The sequence below is a fragment of the Leptodactylus fuscus genome, chromosome 4 (genome assembly GCF_031893055.1).
Source record: "Leptodactylus fuscus isolate aLepFus1 chromosome 4, aLepFus1.hap2, whole genome shotgun sequence".
NCBI classification, from domain to species: domain Eukaryota; kingdom Metazoa; phylum Chordata; class Amphibia; order Anura; family Leptodactylidae; genus Leptodactylus; species Leptodactylus fuscus.
The window spans coordinates 209,785,191-209,805,202 of record NC_134268.1 but is presented as its reverse complement, the minus strand read 5'-3'; the positions used below and the strand labels follow the sequence as shown (position 1 = coordinate 209,805,202).

At 42.3% G+C, this 20,012-nt stretch overlaps 1 protein-coding gene across 1 annotated transcript in view; it reads right to left on the bottom strand.

The window, feature by feature from the left end:
- The window catches only part of LOC142201191 (uncharacterized), a 228,549-nt gene that overhangs the window by 122,618 nt on the left and 85,919 nt on the right, over positions 1-20,012 (bottom strand). The gene's annotated exons all lie outside the window — the stretch shown is intronic.

The window sequence follows — 20,012 nt, the reverse complement described above, 5'->3', positions numbered from 1 at the left end:
AAATGAATGGGCCTAGTCATAAGGGAGTCCCGCAGGGGATTCAGAATCAAGATAGGGCAGCTAGTTTCTTTTATCCGTGAGCGGCAAAAAAACGCTAGTGAACATCTCCCATTGACATCAATGGGAGGCGTTTTTTGGAATCAGATTCCGTGTCAAAATCCGATCCAAAAAACTCTGTGTGAACTCAACAAAGGGATTCTACCATTAAAATGCTTTATTTTCTTGATAACAAGTAGAAATAGCCTTAAGAAAGGTCATTCTTCTCCTACCTTTAGATGTCTTCTCCACGCCGCCGTTCAGTTGAAATCCTGGTTTTCTTCAGTACACAGTAAGCGTAAGCAGCAATTTTCTTGTGGCCTGTGAGCATGCACGGTCTGCTCTGCCCAAGGCCTAGAAGAAGACGTTCCTGAACAAGATGGAGGCGGCGCTGGAGATTTCTCTCGCAGCATTGGGGACGCCCCTAGTGCTGTTTGAGTGCTGAGGACCGCCCCCAGTGCTGCGATAGAACTCATCTGCATACCGAAGAAAACCGGGATTTCTACCGAACGGCGGCACGGAGAAGACATCTAAAGGTAGGAGAAGAAGAGTCTTTCTTAAGGCTATTCCTCCATGTTATCGAGAGAAAAAAAGCATTTTAATGGTAGAATCTCTTTAAGAGAGGGGGCCACACGGTGGCTCAGTGGTTAGCACTGCAGCCTTGCAGCACTGGAGTCCTGGTGTTCAAATCCCGCCAAAGGCAAAAAACCATCTGCATGGAGTTTGTATGTTCTCCCCGTGTTTGTATGGATTTCCATCCCATATTCCAAAGACATACGGATAGGGAAAAATGTACATTGTGAGCTCTATGTGGGGTTCACAATCTACAAAAAAAAAAAGAATCTCTTTAAGAGAGTTTTCCAGACAGGGCAGGGAGGAGGAGGTAAGATGTGACATCATCTATTATCAGTAGTGGATGTAATGATGAGTCGTAGGCGTTATCTTCTATTGTAATCCTGACATGCAAATGAGGTGACTGTTATAAGGAGAATTCCTACAGAATTGGCAAGTGTCTGCCCATTATTGGGCTTAGTGGCCAGAGAAAAAATTGCAGGGGAAATGGGAAAATAAAATGGGAAAATATAAATAATGGGAAAAAATTAAAAATAAAATAATCAAAAATTCTTATAAAATATGTTGAATATAAAAATTTTGTTTAAAACATTTTCTGGTGACTTATTCCTTATTAGGTACAGACTTACTGACAGCTTTCGTGCTCCTGGACAAAAATATGGATAAGAAAAAAAATTTGTATGTTTGGAATTTATCTTCCAAAATTCCTCGGATTATATTTTCCTATTCTTCTTCACCATGACCTACCATAACATCACAGTCTGGTATTATATGTTATATATTATTTATAGTTTAGTATTAATGTCCAGTATTTTTTTTCCTACCCATAAACAATCCCATAAACCTAACCCCCCCCCCTCCCCCGTACGAGACCCATGATCTACATTTTCCTATTTCATCTATACATTACCCTGTGGATTCATGAATCTCCTCCAACATGTATTACACTCACTATGAGTGGCTCACAATTACATCAGCGGCCATATTGATTGTACGGACAGTCACAGGGGGATCGGCGGCGGTGCATTATAGCTGGGGCGAGCACAGACTGATAACAGTAGGATGCGGGGAGAGATTACATTAGAAGGATATCACCGGGTAGATTCTGATTCACTACATAGATTGGTTATTTTTTTTTTAGATATGGAATATTTTTGGAGAACCCGTTGCGAGCTTCCCTATGGAGCTCCTCATAAAAGGCGGCATCGCCCCATTCCAAACCGCTTCAATTTAATCAGACGTGTGTGATCATTCAATCTCTCCGCAGCAGATCATAAGGCAATCTCGGACAGGCTTATACAAATCAATAGCCCAGCCGGCACACATGAATAGATATTATATCTAGAGGAATAGATTGGAAAGAGCCCAGTGCTGTGGAAAACAAGGCGCTTTTCCCATTAAGCAGAGTCATTTTTTTTTGCTTTGCGGCTGATGGGCAACTACAAGTATCAGCAAGCCTTGGCAATGATAGACTGCAGACTATGTGAAGGGGTTTTTCAGCTAAAAATATTAATGATCTATCATAAAGACAGGTCACTAGTATCAGATTAGTGAGGTCTGACAACTGACACCTCCACTGATCGGCTGCTCTCAACAGAGAATGGAGCAGGAAGCAGACAGCGCTGTTCTAAGTGTAGTGGCCAGATCAGGTACTACACTGCAATTCTGTTCTTTGCGTGAGGGTGGAACTGAGTCATTGCAGAATTGCAATGTAGTACCTGATCTGGCCACTACACTTAGAACAGCGCTGTCTGTTTCCTGCTCCATTCTCTATATATCAGCTGCTAAGGGCATGGGGGGGGGCTGTCGGTATCCAACCAATCTAATATTAGCGGCCAATTTTTAGGACAGGTCATCAAACGTCTGTAATGCATAGAGAGAGAAATGTGAGAGGCAGGTGTTGGCTCTATGCCCTGAAAAGTAACCAATGGTCAGCAACAATCTGCGCCACCTAGTGGTCATGAATGTACGAAGAGCCAGATTTATCATTAAAGAGAGAAGTGACATTGCCCATCGCAACTAATCAGCAGCTTTTAACTACTAACATTCACTGACCCCCACAGGTTGTTTAGGGAACTGCAGCTGGTCCTATTGATCAGAGGGTGGCCATGTTGCAATTCCTTGCAGAGCACGTGGATGGCGGGTAAGACTGGCGAAAGGCCATGGCACTTCAGAGGCCGTATCCCACCAAACAGTCATGGCATGTCCTAGTAATATGCTATCCCTTTACAAGACAAGAACACCCCTTTAAGGCTACTAGTGACTGGATTTAGGCTTGTACTTCTGTATTTGCTTGGGCTGTGACCATCAAGGATTTCAAGGGAAAATATTATTTACAATAAGGAAGTCTGTATTATAGACAGGTTTTTAGGCCACGTTCAGATACAAGCTTCTATCTATCTATCTATCTAAAAATTTAGGATTATTGATTTATGTAGAAAAATATGTGACAGGCAGATAAACAGACGAGAGAGAAAAGAGTATTACAGTATATTACAGTATTACTATGTTACAGTATATTACAGTATATTACTATTTTACAGTATATTACAGTATATTAGTGTATTATAGTATATTAGTGTATTATAGGGTATTGCAATATGTATATTACAGTATATTACTATGTTACAGTATATTAGTGTATTATAGGGTATTACAATATGTATATTACAATATATTACATTTAGTGTTTTACATTATAGTGTATTAGTATATTATAGTATATAACAGTTTTAGTGTATGACTGTATATTAGTGTATTACAATATATTAGTATATTACAGCGTATTATAGTAGTATATAACATTGTTTTGCAGTATTAGTTTATTACAGTGTATTACAGTACAGTGCATTAGTGTATCACAGTATATTACAGTTTGTGTATTACAGTGTAAAACAATACATGTATATTACTATATACCAGTGTATTAGAATATATTGCAATATTAGTATATTACAGTATATTACAGTTTGTGTATTACTGTGTATTACAGTATATTACAGTGTATCACAGTATTAGTATATTACTGTATATTAGTGTATCGGACTATATTGCAGTATAACTATATTACAGTATATTGTATTATAATATATTATAGTATTAGTGTATGACTGTATATTAGTATATTACAGCATATTGCAGTACTAGTGTATTACAGTATAAGTGTATTACTGTATAGTGTATTAGAATATACTACAGTATTATTATTACAGTAAATTATTGTATCATAGTATATTATAGTATTAGTGTATTACAGTATAACTATATTACAGTATATTAGAGCATTAGACTATATTACAGTGTATTACAGTATAAGTATATTACTGTATATTAGTGTATTAGAATACATTGCAGTATTAGTATATTACAGTATATTGTATTATAATATTAGTGCATTACAGTGTATTCATGTATTACAGTATACAGCCTATTAGACTACTGTATATTAGTCTTACAGCATAGTACAGTGTTCCCTGTATTGTAAATCAGATTATTTCAGCAAACCTTCCATGCAGATTACGTTGCAGATTCAGCACAGATTTAACCCTTTCTTTACAGAATCTGACATCAATGCTAATAACCCCGCAGCTTTCCTGCGACCCAGTGAGCACGTCACGGCGTCCAAAATCTGCGGCACACTCATCGATCCATTTAGATAAGGTTTCGAAAACCCCACGTACATGTATAGCACTGCCAAATCTGCAACCCAAAGCCGCAGCACGTGAGTAAAGAATCGCCAAACCTCTATTCTATGTAATCTACCCTTGCTATAACCCTGAGTTCAATCTACTATTTGCGGTCAGTGAGTAGATGTAGCCTAATAATACTACATGGAATTATTGACTATCACTCCTATATCTCACATACTGTATCTGCCACTTCCAGGATATTCGCCCTTCACCGATTGCATGGGGGACTATTCATACAGGTGGCGGTAACGATTGGATATTTTGGTCTTTTTACTATCCGTGGCGTTGCGTTTCACGTTTTTCGTATGATACAAATAGGAGACAATTGATTTGCCCGGTGTTACACAAACGCACGAATAACATTGTGCACGGAGCGATTTCCAGACCCCACGCTAATCTCAATCAGCCGCAGCTTTATGAAGGAGATGCAATCACGCGCGTTTCGGCACTAAGCCGCCATTTGAAACAGATGAAAGTTACATTTGTCCATTTATCTAAACATCTTACTTGTGAAACAAATATATCACAAATCCGCTTCTTAAGACGCTATTAAAGCGGGTCCTAATGTCGCTGCTCGCTGTAGATTAGGACATCTTAAAGGGAAGGAGCGGAACAACTGGTGGGATTACTACGGGGGAAAAAAATCATACGGCTTTAGGGTCTTATCAAATCAATTAATCTTTCCGTAAAGCCGCTGGCTTCGTTTCAGTGAGATTTCTCGGGCTGACTAGAAGTCTTACCTTGGTATTGATGAAAACCGGGCTGATTGTTACAGAAATATCACCCTTGTCACTGCGGCGTTCCCCGGTGACGGAGGCCTTTTCATGTCTTTCTAAGCTAAATGAACACAATGGTTGCAGACATCTTTAAGAATCGCACTTTTAATTACTTTGTTGAAATATCATCATCATCTCGGGAGTTTTGGACAATCGGTGTCCTTCAGCTTTATCCATTTGGGGACGGCTCGTGGAAGGGGGTGGAGGTGACTGTACTACAGCAGAAAGTTACAGAAACTAATGCAAGTGCAACAAAGACATGGATAGAATTCGGTAATGATTGGCTACATATACACAGTCCAGTCCCATCAATGTCACCACCTGTCAAAATCCAGAATAACCCCCTTTGGCAGAGCGGACCGTGGCGAGACGTGCAGGAAGAGAAGGGATGTTGTGATGATGTTCAATGGGATGTTGAGCCATGTCGACTCCAGTGCCGTGGCCAGCTGCGTTAGGTTACACGGTTGACCATCCATGGCGTGAACAACCCGATCGAGGTGGTCCCAAAGATTCTCAATTGGGTTCAAGTGCAGGGAATTTGCTGGCCAAGGACGTACGCTAAACTCATCCTGGTGCTCCTCCAACCAAGCACGTACACTGCGAGCTTTATGACACGTCACATTGTCCTGCTGGTAGACGCCATCATCCTGAGGAAAAACATTTTGCATGTAGGGGTGAACATGGTCCGCAAGTATAGATGCATACTTGTGCTGATCCATCGTGCCTTCCACAATGATGAGTGCACCCAGATGGCTGATGACACGCGCCTTCTGCCATTGGTTATTTAACGTTGACGTCAAAAGTAGGCGGTGGTCACATTAATATGACTGGACTGTGTAGTTACAAAGTAGATGAGGTTGGATGAAGACACTGGTCCATCAACTCCAACCTATACCCTACATGACCCATGAGGCTTATGCCAATTGCCCCATGTCAGGGGGAAAAAATTCCTTCCCGACTCAAACGTTAAACGAGTATTCCCATCTGAGTATGTTATGCCTTATCCATGGGATAGGATATAACTTGCAGGTCAGTGGGGGGTCCAACCACTGAGACCCCCACCGATCATAAGAACAGAGGCCTTCAATCCCCAGTTCAGAATGGAGCAGGGGTTGAGCAGCGTGGCATCCACTCCAGCGGTGAACTGCACCTCAGCGATCTCCTGCACTCTTGCTCCACTCCACCATTCAATTCATAACGGGGTACAAAACACCCCCGTTTTTAGGATTCGTAGGGATCTGAAGGTCAGACTTCCACCAATCTCCATGGATAGGGGATAACTTACACAACACCTTAAAGGGAACCTGGAACCAGAACCCAGTATATCACCCCACCTTCTCGTAGATATGTAAGGGTAAGTTCACACGTAGTTTTTTGGTCAGGATTTTGAGGCTAGGTGCCTTAAAGGGGCACACCAGCAGAATGCAAAAGATTTTCAGAAGGGAGCTCAAGCACAATATGTAAATTAGTCCCTATAGGGTAGAATTACTGCCATTTAGTTTTCCCCAGATCTACTCCTTTAAGGCAGTTCGGTGACTACTTGTAGCTATACTGCCTATAGGGAGCCTGACAGTCTGAGACACGCCCCCTAACTCACCATTGGTTCAGGCTGCTGCTCTCTCCCTCCACTCTGCAGTAACACCTCCTCAGATTGGCTGCTGCATATATAGACAAATCTGTCATTGGTTCACCATGAAGAATACAGATTACTAAACCACTGGTGATCAGGTAACCGGTACGAGAGTCTCCTCTTGCACCTATTCTGTACAAGGACCAAGGATTGCTACTTATACTCCTTGAATTGGCCCTTTGAGTGGGGAAAAGGGGGCCACACAGCGGACGCAATAGTGCCAAAAAAACGCAAATTACCCCTTTCTTACAAGCAGCTGCTATCCACGTAGCGACACTACGGTACATTATTCTAGTAAGCTGATGATACGTGATGTTAGCCCATGCTGACATTACAAGGAGCAAACACTTTACACAAAATAACATGTACTAAAGAGATGATTTAGAGGATTTAGTCGCTGGAAAACTTTATACGTGTTCATAGAGAACTAAATCTATAAACTCGATAGGCGTCGGCGAAGAACTCATCAGCGCCAGACGTATCATTTGCGGTGTAATTCATCTCTCTAACCTCTCACTCAAAAGTCAAGTTTTGCAGATTACCATTTCCAACACAACTCCATATTTCTCATGTCTTAATGTCAAGCGCGGATTGTTGAGACGCACTAACTGGATTTTATTGAGTAGACTATAATCTGTTTTAGTAAATTACCTGTAATTAAGGAGTAAGGAAAAAAAAAAGCCGCGAATCGCACTAAAACCTCCTGATAGCGGAAGAATAGAGTCATGCAGAAGAAGAGATAACAGCTTACTGGAGGAACATTAATGGAAAAAACCCAAGAAACATAAACGCTATTATTTCAGAGAGAAGGATGAGGAGGGAAAAAGTGAAAAGTAAATTGGAGAAGTTTGGAGATTTTTGGAACGGGTGACCTAGGCGGGTTTATTTATGCACCCTTAACTTGAAGAAAGAATACCGTATACTATGATCTATCTTAAGACAACTCCTTCCATATGCCCTAGTAGGATATATAGTCATCTTGGATAGGGGCCATACTCTTCCATAAGTATTGTTTGCTGGATTCCGCCAAGAGTAATCCTAGACATTAAACCCCCCCCAACAAGGTCAGGCATGTTGAATTTCACGCCCAATACTTTTGTTAGAATGGAAGATAATCCGCTGTTAGATGGTCAAGGGTGAACATGTTCAGACAGGGTTTTTTGGTCCAGAACATGAGTCGGAGGTCGCCTTGGGTTCCGGACCAAAAAACGGGTAGCCGCAACTGAAAGCCATTGCACTGCACCGCGATCCAGCCGCACACTCCACTCCGGATTAGGCCCAATGAATGGGCTTAGTCCGGAGGAGGGAGTGTCTTCTGCCTGAATCACGAGGCGACTCGGCCTGAAGAATGTGCATCTCGCTTCTTTTTTTCCGGGAGACAGAAGAAACAGCGCCCGGAAAAAACTCCAAAGCAGCTCCCATTGATTTCAATGGGAGCCGTCTTTTTGGTCAGGATTTTGAGGCGGATATGGCCTCAAAGTCCTGACCAAAAATCTCTGTATGAACTTACCCTCATGGAGGATCAGCAGGTGCCTCTGTTACGGAGATATCACCTTTTTTTGCCAATATGAAAATGAGATCTTTGGAGCAACAAGGTTGTTGCCATTGCTCCTAAGAGGTAAACAACAACCTCATTGCTCCAAAGAACTCATTTGCATATTGGCAAAAGTGGCATTGTTGGGTTGATATGTTGGGTTCTGGTGATGGGTTCCTTATAAGCATAAACCATTTACACCTAGGGAGGTTCAGACAGGGGTTTTCGGTCCAGAATTTGATGCGGAGGCTGCCTCAGATTCCGGACCAAAAAATGGCTAGCCGCGCCTGGATGCCATTGCAGTGCACCGGCATCCAGTCGAGGCATTCCGCTCCAGATTAGGACCAAATAAATGTGCCTAGTCGGGAAGAGGTAGTGTCACGAGGCAGAAAAATTAGCAAGTCGCTTCTTTTTTCTGCGAGCAGGAACAAACCGCTCGCGGAAATAGGAAATGACCGGCTCCCATTGATTTCAATGGGAGGCATTTTTTTTTGGTCAGGATTTCGACACGGATCCTGACCAAAAACCTCCATCTGATCCTGGCCTGTGTTAAAAGGACGTAAAAGCTAAAAAGAAACATCCAATGGCCTATAAGGGAGGAATGTCTTGAAATCTAACAGAAACGTTGGGTTGCTGATCTTTCACCTTAGCTAGGTCTCCGTTGTGAACAGAGTAATAATGGAGGCAATATAACATACAAAAACATTGTAAATCCAATCCCTTTCCAAAAACTATTACTGGTGCACTGTAGAACTGGAGAAGGAGACGAGATGGATGTCTGCATTGAACTTTATAGAAGGTAGGTCATCAGATTCTTGGGCCCACCATAGGAGAGGATTCAGAGGTCTACCCTCCATCTAGAGAGAACGTATACACATTGGGGCACCTTTATCAATACGGTCAAACTTTGTACGGTCGTAAACTATAAATCCCAGTCGTAGTTTTAGACAAATTTATGAACTTGTCTTAAGGACAAATAATTGATAAATTTGCCTCATTGGGTGTAATGCCATTATAAGCTATCCCCGTCACCAGTTCCGAAACCAGCAAACATTGTCCTCAATTTTCTGTAACATTCCTTGCAAATTTTGATTGGTCATGGCCCACAAATGATCCAAGTTTCTACAAACCCACCAGACGGTCGGTGTGCCCACACAGCTTGGGAGAGACCAACGTCCACTCTCTACACCAACATTGGTAACGTTGGTTGGACAACGTTTTTGTTATCCGTGTCCTCACGTCGGACATGGTCTTATATACTCATCAACAAGATCTTAGAGTTTTTGGGAATCATAAAAAACAGGAGACTCTCGTGGTGAGTAATTGGTGCCAAAGTCACACTCAAATGGGGTTGTCTTCTGCTGGACACTTAAGGTTCATTCTGGTGGCACAGTAAGACCTTCGAAAACTCTGGTGGGCCTGTCTGACCCCGTCTTTATGAAGTTCTTTGAAGGGGATTGGTCTCGTCAGAATGTGGACCCCCTGGGGTGATCGGATTTTCCCGGGAAAGCCATGGTGGGAAATTGCAGATAATTCATTACTAGGCTGGCTTAAGCCTACTAGATCAGAGGACACGCAAACAGATCAGAGGACCGTATGATGTCCATATGTCCCAAAAATAATTTTTAAAAAATTCACCGTACGGTAAGGATGCCACCTATGGCTCAAGGACATGCAACCGGACTAGCAAACTCTCACCACCTCCATTGCTCATCCTTACAATGATACAATGGATTTCACAACAAATATTTTCAGATTATTTTTGATGCTTTTTTATCTCGGCTGTAATCCTAGGGGATGTGTGCGAGGATACGCCGCGCATATTTACATGCTAGCCAGGAATGAAAGTCACCTAGAACTGCATAGACTTGTGCGCTGGAAAGTTATAGCATGTCAAGGGTTACTTCTCCACGTCTCAGTGCACATGAACTTTCAGTCTCCAAAGAGAACGACCATGAGGACAGAATCGGAAATCGGGAGAATGTGTTTGGCAGGTTCAGGACTGACATTTTATTAACTTTTGTAGAAAGAGCTTTTAAAGGGAAATTCGACATCAAATCAGCAACAGCGTATTGTCGGGGACATTGTGCTGAGCGCCGGCGTACCTGGAGAGAGTCCAATAGATGCCTGAGGAACCTCAACGACATCAAGAAATGGGTCTGATGAATTTTACCATGGCCAATCATTTTTCTTATGGGCGTCTGACAGTTCACCTTATGCATCTTTGCCACTGAAATCACATGCAAGCTCGACCAAACCAAGGATGCAAGTGTATGGAGTGAAGGGGTAAGGATGGTTTTAGGCCAAGAAAAGTCCTACCAAATCTAGCAAGGTCTACAAACAACTTCTTAGTTGTTTATTCCATGTACTCAAAGGGACAGATCAACTGCTCAGAATTGAACCACAAGAGTATCAGTGATAATTCAATTAGGTTACTCCATTCCAGTTAAAGGGGTATTCCCATAACTCTTGTTCTGCAGCCTGAAGTGTCTGTACTCTCTTCACTTCCTGGATTTCTCGCACATTGGTGGGCAGGGTTTCACTTGCTCTGCTATCTGCTATGATCCACAGTAGGATGCTGATGTGGAAACTGATGTAGCAGAGCTGGATTTGAGTCAGTTTGCATTATATACAGAGGTAATGGACTCCTTATCTCAGCCCTTATCAGCCAAATTCAATTAAACCGGCTGATAAGTGGAAAAACTGAAGATAGACAGCACAGTAATCCCGGAGCTCTCACCTCCCCCTCCCCTATATGAGGAGCTCCGTCGCTTGTCAGCCCCTCCCTCCCCCCTGAGAACAGGCACATCACTTGACAAATGAGCAGATAATCCCAAGGGTCAGTGTCAACAATGAAGTGAATAAATTAAAATAGCGGCCAAACAAAGCAGTTTTGATAAAGCAATGTATTTAGGAAAAGTCTTATATCCACATAAGCTAGCAGTATAGATAGGATCCTTGTTATGGGACAACCCCTTTAATAAGGTAGGTCATGCTAGGAAATGGATTAAAGCAAACACTTCCCCAAGCCTAGCCACAATACCCCTCACTCCAGCCACAGTGACCCCAGTAACAGTGAATGGGATTGTGCCAGTATGGATGAGTAATCCCTATCAGGAGGACAAAGGATAATTGTTTAAAGGCCCAAAGTGATCAGTAGTACAGGGGATCGAAAATTCCCCCGAAAGCGTCCTTGTGAATGGAGCCTCAGTGCATGGCATTGTATTCATTTCTATGGGGCTGCTGGAGATTACAGTCCTAGAATGCTATAGAGCAGTGGTCACACAAGTGCACTGATCTACAACCCATAAGGGGGCTTTTGGGAGATTTTCATCCACCTATTCTCCTGATCACAGGGAGACCCACGTTCAGGCCCCCCAGTGATCGAAAACTTATCCCTTGTCCTGTGGATTGGGAACAATTGTTCATAACGGGATAACCCTTTAAATGTTCCCCTATAAAATCAACATACTTTCTGCTGCTTCTTCATCAGGTCACTAAACTTTCAATAAATGTTGTACAAACCAATAGTACAGGTGAAAATCCTATCAGAGGAAAATGCTTCTTTCTCCATCACGCTCTTTTCCTGACTTTTACTCTGAAATTTCTGCGTCTTCCAACCAGAGCTAGAGCATAACAGACTACACATCACACAGGTATCGGATTACATAGAAGTAGAAGTCAATGGAGGGAGAACTAAAGAAGAGCTGAGTGAGAACAGCTAGACTCCACCCATCAGCTCAGGGAGAACTGGAAAGTAGAGATTGAGCCTGTAGAAGAGAAAACTGCAAAAATGCAGAAAATGCAGAAATGGTGATATTTCTCATGTATACACACTGTTGCACTGCTGAAATGTGACGTAGGTTGGGTCATTTCTATGGGCAAATCATGGGGTGCACGATTGCAATTTCAATAATTCATTTTTGTTCTAAAATAGGCAAAAATATTTGCCAAGCACACCTGCTAAAATAATCTGTTAGGTGTAAGCATACCTGTAATGTTGGCTTTAAGGAGAACGGCACGCTAAGTGTGCGGCTAAATTTTTCCGATGATGCCACACCCCCGCGTTGGCTCTGGTACACTCTTATTGCGCAAAATAAATTCCTTTTTTGTGTGTTCCAAACCCCTTTTTTACGACATGGGCCTGCTAATGTCCTTTTTCGGGAACTGACCAGCACATGAAGTACCAAAAGTCGTCAAAAGCGAGCCCGGTTGCAGAATGCCGACTTTCCAGGACTCTGAGAGGTGGCCCCTCTTTTAGGGAGAGTTGTAAAGTATAAGAGGAGGGGGGACACAAGTGACTTCTCATTCACCTGCCCAAAATCCTTGAACTAACAAAATGACGGTATTGCCGAGTGACGACTAAATTTCACATGGTCAACCGATGCTCATTTTGGGCAGAGAATCTGCTTGTGTAAACAGTCCCTAACATAAAGGCCTCGTTCACATCTGCATCAGAAATCCATGGGGACCCCCGAACAGAGTAACAAACGCATTTGCAGTGAAAGCACACGGACCCCATAGACTATAATGGGGTCCATGTGCTTGCCACGAGATCTCCGCAGGGAACGTGCAGACAGGAAAGTACTTTACTTTCTAATTTCCTGTTCGCATGAATCATGTGGGGATCTCGTGGCAAGCACACGGACCCCATTATAGTCTATGGGGTCCATGTGCTTTCACTTTCTAGTTTCCTATTCGCGTGAATCGTGTGGGGATCTCGCAGCAAGCACACGGACCCCATTATAGTCTATGGGGTCCGTGTGCTTTCACTGCACAGCACTTGCAAATGCGTTTGGTAGTCCGTTCAGGGGTACCGATGCGGACTTGCTGAACAGATTACCAAACGCAGACGTGAACCAAGGGAAAAGAAATGGGAAGTATCTGCCTATTAAAAAGCTTGGTGGTCAGAGTGATAATTGCAGGATATAGTATGGTTATACAATATAGATAGTGACATGAAAAAAAAAAATTTTTTTTTTTTGCAGTTTTCACTTACCGAAGATGAAGAACTTCGTATACGTTGAACCTAAAGCCGCAGTCAATTGTTATATTTTATTAATAGTAAGATTTCCTGGCTTGCCGTTTTCTCTGAGCAGTATATACATAATTAATTTACGGCGTGCCTGAGCTATAAATATTTTACCGCTTTAAGAAATTATTGCAATTTTTTTTTTTTTTTTTGCGTTTGTTTGTTTTCGGCGATACATCTAACGTCGGGATAACGATTGTCACATTGGAGCCGAGTGAGCGTGAAGTATACTGTAGTCTGTAACACTCTCGGATTGGCACATTTAATACCGTAAAACAGTGCCTCTAATTTCACAGAATCATAGACCTGAGGATCGGCCATAACTCTTGGCGATGGTAAAAGGGCTCCCGACAGCTTTATAATTGTTGCCCCGATGATTAACTGCAAATATAAAGCAGAAAATAATCATTTTACTTGCATTTATCGGATAAGAGCCGCACGCCGAGGCTGCCGTATTTAGAGAGATAAGCTACTTGCAGGCAGAGTTTGTTATTTCAGCATTTCTGGAGGTGCACGAGGAGACGCAGCAGTGCTGGGGCCGCCTGGCAGTAGATCAGCCCTGGCACAATCTTCATTACAAATAAAGGGAATTTTTTTTTTCTTTAAAGGAACCTACAAGGCGAAGCGGAAAACGAAGTGTTGCTTGTTATCTTCAGCTCTAATGCGCCATAGTACGTGATAAAGACTTACAACTGGTCAGGCAAGAATGGAAACTAGCTCAGAAACAGTCTGCATGTGTCATGGTGTCTTAATACTGTTCTCTGACATCACTATGAGCGTTTTTCCCTTGTGCTGTATTCATGCGACGCATCATATCCTTGTGTTTACCATCACTGTGTGTATTATCCTGTACTGTGACATCACTGTGTGTATTATCCTGTACTGTGACATCACTGTGTGTATTATCTCTGTACTGTGACATCACTGTGTGTATTATCTCTGTACTGTGACATCACTGTGTGTATTATCCTGTACTGTGACATCACTGTGTGTATTATCTCTGTACTGTGACATCACTGTGTGTATTATCTCTGTACTGTGACATCACGGTGTGTATTATCCTGTACTGTGACATCACTGTGTGTATTATCCTGTACTGTGACATCACTGTGTGTATTATCTCTGTACTGTGACATCACTGTGTGTATTATCCTGTACTGTGACATCACTGTGTGTATTATCTCTGTACTGTGACATCACTGTGTGTATTATCCTGTACTGTGACATCACTGTGTGTATTATCCTGTACTGTGACATCACTGTGTGTATTATCCTGTACTGTGACATCACTGTGTGTATTATCCCTGTACTGTGACATCACTGTGTGTATTATCTCTGTACTGTGACATCACTGTGTGTATTATCCTGTACTGTGACATCACTGTGTGTATTATCCTGTACTGTGACATCACTGTGTGTATTATCCTGTACTGTGACATCACTGTGTGTATTATCCTGTACTGTGACATCACTGTGTATATTATCTCTGTACTGTGACATCACTGTGTGTATTATCCTGTACTGTGACATCACTGTGTGTATTATCCTGTACTGTGACATCACTGTGTGTATTATCTCTGTACTGTGACATCACTGTGTGTATTATCCTGTACTGTGACATCACTGTGTGTATTATCTCTGTACTGTGACATCACTGTGTGTATTATCCCTGTACTGTGACATCACTGTGTGTATTATCCTGTACTGTGACATCACTGTGTATATTATCTCTGTACTGTGACATCACTGTGTGTATTATCCTGTACTGTGACATCACTGTGTGTATTATCCTGTACTGTGACATCACTGTGTATATTATCTCTGTACTGTGACATCACTGTGTGTATTATCCTGTACTGTGACATCACTGTGTGTATTATCCCGTACTGTGACATCAGTGTGTATTATCTCTGTACTGTGACATCACTGTGTGTATTATCCCTGTACTGTGACATCACTGTGTGTATTATCCTGTACTGTGACATCACTGTGTATATTATCTCTGTACTGTGACATCACTGTGTGTATTATCCTGTACTGTGACATCACTGTGTGTATTATCCTGTACTGTGACATCACTGTGTATATTATCTCTGTACTGTGACATCACTGTGTGTATTATCCTGTACTGTGACATCACTGTGTGTATTATCCCGTACTGTGACATCAGTGTGTATTATCTCTGTACTGTGACATCACTGTGTGTATTATCTCTGTACTGTGACATCACTGTGTGTATTATCTCTGTACTGTGACATCACTGTGTGTATTATCCTCTGTACTGTGACATCACTGTGTGTATTATCCTGTACTGTGACATCACTGTGTGTATTATCTCTGTACTGTGACATCACTGTGTGTATTATCCTGTACTGTGACATCACTGTGTGCATTATCTCTGCACTGTGACATCACTACATACATGGTCTCTTACCGAGAAAAAAAAAAAGATATTTCCATTAATTATTAGAAGTAACATAAAGAGATTTTTCCCACCATAAAAGTAGGTCCTGTCGGGGTGTCCCAAGAAGTGAAAGCTTCCACCAGTTGTCACAGCCTAGTCAGAGAGGCCTCATAAAGTTCCTCGGTCCTATAAGTGGGAACCAATATTATAAGGGACACAAGATAGTCATGGGGCCTATTACAAATTTTGCATGAGGGCCAGGGTAGGTTTACATGACCATTATTAATGTCCGTTGCTGTCATCCTCTGATGAGTATAAATGTCCCCTCACACCTGTACATGCAAGTATGAGCAATAAAAACTACTGTACACAAGTCTCCACTCACTCACTTCAAGATTACGAAAAGAATATCAGTATAGTGTCAGTATATTCTGTACCTAGAATTCACCAAATTTTTAATTTTAGTTTTTTTAATTTAGGCATAATTGCATTTCTGGTGATGCCGACGTAGCTGTGGCCAGTTTCATGACCAGGGTCTCTATAGTACAGGGTAGAAGGGCTGGCAACGAATATAGAACACTAAAGAAGGATAAAAAGTGACACATGCCGGCGGAGAAGCCTAAGGGTCGCCACGCAAGAATGATGGACAGAATATTTCCTAGAGGAGGAGTCGCCCCCCAGCACAGGAAGATTAATGGCCCGGTGTAACCGGAGGAGGAGAAGACAATGCTGGCAATTATTGCTCGGCTCCAGTCAATCCCGTGTACGAGGAATTAATTCATCATAATCCCACACTGTATGAGGGACGTGGAAGTCCGTGACAAATCCAAGCATCATATATTTTTATTAAGGGCACTGAGCTAAACAACCGCACTTTGTCATTCACAACCAAATCAATAGAGACTAGGAGAGAAGCCAGTGCAGGGGAACGTGCGCGGCGTTACAGAGCCGGCCGCGCAAATGACTTTATCCTGTTAATATAGAATATTCCAGAGAATGGAAATCAAAGATTATTGACAACATCATTGCCGTCAGACACCACTGCTCACATATCGATGATGTGTCTGTCAGTGCCAGACTACAGTTTTTGGGCCCATCCTCCATAGATGAAGAACATGCACAGGGTCAGTATAGTGGCATTGTACTGCGCCAATTCCAAATTTACCATGGCTGTCCAGAATTTTCAGTAAGAATCCATCCATGATTGGTATGTCATGGTCCGAAAAGGTTGTTATGTGTGTCCATGGGGTTAACACTGTATCTGGTCATTATATGGCTTATATTCTGCCTTGTTTAGGGCGGGTTCACATCTGCGCCCGGTCTCCGGTTTAGCCAATCTGTCCGGTTTCCGTCTTCTGCCCCACAAAACTGGACAGGAGACCGAAACCCGGCGGTCCGCTTTCAAACCCATTCGCTTGAATGGGTTTGCAAAGGTGTTCTCCTGTGTGTGTCTTCTGCCTGTCCGCGGAGAAAACGTTTTTTTTTTAGCCGGACATGCAGGGCTCCTAACAATGAACCTGGCAGTTTCAGCCATGTCCCAACCCCTGGGTTGCCCGGTCCTCTTCCTCAGTCTCAAGATCAGGGAAGGAGAGAGGGACCATGTCATGAGAAAGTGACTTGGAGGTCGGAGAACTGATTCAAATCACATGATCCAGGGGTCACAATAAGCCCGGAACCCCTGGGGTCCATCATCAAGAGTCCGTCGGAATAAGTAAGTGAAGCTAAACCCCTTAAAAGGGGTTGTCCCATTTCAAGGATCCTATCTACACTGATAGCTTATGTAAATTGAAGACTTTTCTTAAATATATTGCTTTAGAAATTCTGCTTTGTTTGCCTGCTATGTAGCCTTATTCCTCCCATTGTTTACAAATCCTATAGGACAAGTGACGTCACTTACTCACTGCTCTTGCTGGCAGGACAATCAGTTCAGCTAATTGCAGTTTGCTGATAAAGCCCAGTCTGTCATCTCTCTATGTAAACACACAGATAACACTGAGTCAACTCTATACAAGCATCTGCATATTATCTGACCTGTATAAATATTGTGAGACCTCTTTTCTCGCCTGTTCAGCAAGAGACAGGAGGAGGGAGAGATAGAGGAAGTGAGACGAAAATACTATAGCCCGACTGCTGAGACACTGAGATGGGAAAACCCCTTTAACGATATTGCAATAGTGTACTGTATGGATGTGTTATTTAATCACTCTATATCTGCATTAGTTCAGCATTGCATGATGGTAATTTTTTTGCCACAATATACAGAATTAGGATGCCGGATGGAAGGGATATTTAGCCAACTAGTGGCACTATTCTTTGGGTATATTGATACCACTACATTCATTGCATGACAGTGCATTGGGAGGAGTACGGTTAAAAAATAGGCACCGTGCAGAGCCCCATCCAGTGTAAACCTAGCCTTGACTGTAGCATTCATACGTCAGTGATCTGAGTCAGTCTACGGGGTCCCCGACTCCGCATGTTAAGAAACCCCTGCCTCCTTCCCATGCCTCGACGCGCTTTTAATTACAAGCAAATTTCCCTCCGCCGCCTTAATGCAAACATCTCTATTTCATTAGAGCTCCTCTTCTGAGCACTTACTCCGCTCCAGGCTCCTGTATTTTTGTCCATTACCACGTCTCTTATTATATCAGTGTACGTTCACAGCTAGTAACTGCTGTATACACCGGAACATCCATCTTATTAGATTTACAGATTGCCGCCGTGTTGCGAGCCGACCTTTCCTCGTGGCACATGTAAACGTGTAAAGGCGTAAACTCGCTCGACAAGCCACTCGCGGCTCCAAAATTGTATTTTTCCAATCTTATTTTTGTATTACTTATTTTATTTTATTAGCCTTTTTTCTTAAAATCTCGACGATACAATCTCAAATAAACTAATATGGCATGAAAGAGATGTTTAAGACCTGGATATTACAAGGCAGTTTAGATAGAAGGAGCCAAAAGATTTAACGCTCGTCTTTCAAGGAGAAAATTTAGATTAAGAATTCATTGGCATTCATAAAGATTAACAGCATTATGCGGGAACATTATTCACATGGAGTTGGTGAGTTATGGATTAAGGCAGATGATTGCTTTTGTTGACGGAAGGTGTAGGACAGTGCTTATGATTCATAGGCGCAAAGATAAAGAACTTTTCGAGACGCTGCGTCTTGTATTATTCACCAAAACAATAACCCGCCGTATCCATAATAAGTTACTGTCACTTATCATGTAATATGCCCGTCATTATCGGCACAGAACATCACCGTTTCAGTACCGTGCGCATAAATCTTCATCGATTCTGATTTCTTTTATATAAAGCCAAACGCATGGATGATTCCATTGTAGTCATCTCCTTGGCTCCGAAATTTGGTGGCAGACGAAGCGCCTACACTGTACGCTTTCTATAGAATGACGATGGAACTAGGTATAGCGAAAGAAGTTACCAGATATGGATATCTCATAGCTAAAGAAAACTGGCTCCCTGAGGAAGAGGAGGGTGGCCATAATGGACGACGCCAATACACAGGGCATGGAGCTAATGGCTTCTATGGTACACAGCTGACCTGTGTAGGGGCCCATCGTCAGCCCCCAACAACCCAATTTTTATAGCCTAACCTAAGTATAGAGCAGACGTTCCCAAACTTTTTTTTTCTCGTAGACCACTTTCAAAATTTTATTGGTTTCGGTGGACCTCCTGATGCTACATTTCTACCATATTCCCAAAACGCGTCAAAAAATGTGAAGATTAGATCTAACGATGGGCCCCACTTTCCCACTTTGGGAATCACTGGTATAGACCCATAAGCGGAAAGAAAAAACTGAAGCTCGCCGTTTGATCTAAAAGTCTTCAGGGTGCACGACCCGGCTTCTGGACTTGGGAAGCGTTCAATGTAGACATGGAAAAAGAGGATAGATCGGCATCTCGCTGAATTTTTATAAAAATTAACTTTTAATCCATTTCTTCAATAAAACAATGTACAGACAAAGCAAAAGGGATGAAAGAAAAAAGTGAAGAAACAAAAAGATCTAAAAACCCTAACGCGTTTTGAGACTGTATGTCTCTTCATCATAGCTGTGATTGGGGGGGATAGCGAAAACAGTGGTAATACACGGAGCGTTAACTATAATGGGGTACATCCATTGTTTTTAAACTGAGACTGGAGAATCAAAAAGTCTTCCACACAGGACACGTTCCTTCGCCAATTTTTGGTGGACACTGCAACGGAGTCTCCAATGGTCAGTTTTAGACCAGATCTGGTGACATCATCATTAATCTAATATGACTAGTCTATCTATGCCTATATAACATGCTCCATTAAAGTCTCCTGTAAGTCCA